Raw genomic sequence first — 661 nt, 5'->3', positions numbered from 1 at the left:
AGATCACCTTCCTCCCCACAGATACACCAGAAATACATCTACACGTGACACAACTCCTACAGTACACCTACTAAACGCTGGCAGAAGACCTCAGACCTCCCAAAAGACAACAAAGTCCCCACACACCTGGATAGGGCAGAAGAAAAAACAGAGACAAAAGGATAGGGACGGGACCTGCACCAGTGGGAGGGAGCTGTGAAGGAGGAAAGGCTTCCACACACTAGGAATCCCCTTCGCGGGCGGAGACTGCGGGTGGCGGAGCGGGGAGCTTCGGGGCCGTGGAGGAGAGCACAGCAACAGGGGTGCGGGGGGCAAAGCGGGGAGACTCCCGCACAGAGTGTTGGTGCTGACTGGCACTCACCAGCACGAGAGGCTGGTCTGCTCACCCGCCCGGGTGGGTGGGGCTGGGAGCTGAGGCTCGGGCTTCTGTCGGAGCGCAGGGAGGGCACTGGGGTTGGCGGCGTGAACAGAGCCTGCAGTGGTTAGTGCACCACGGCTAGCCAGGAGGGAGTCGGGGGAAAAGTCTGGACTTGCCAAAGAGGCAAGAAACTTTTTCTTGCCTCTTTGTTTCCTGGTGCAAGAGGAGAGGGGATTAAGAGCACTGCTTAAAGGAGCTCCAGAGACGCGCGCGAGCTGCGGCTAACAGCACGGACCCCAGAGA

The sequence above is a fragment of the Neophocaena asiaeorientalis genome, unplaced genomic scaffold (genome assembly GCF_003031525.2).
Source record: "Neophocaena asiaeorientalis asiaeorientalis breed wild unplaced genomic scaffold, Neophocaena_asiaeorientalis_V1.1 scaffold846, whole genome shotgun sequence".
NCBI classification, from domain to species: Eukaryota; Metazoa; Chordata; class Mammalia; order Artiodactyla; family Phocoenidae; genus Neophocaena; species Neophocaena asiaeorientalis.
The sequence above is the reverse complement of the archived record's forward strand: the minus strand, read 5'-3'. Positions refer to the sequence as shown.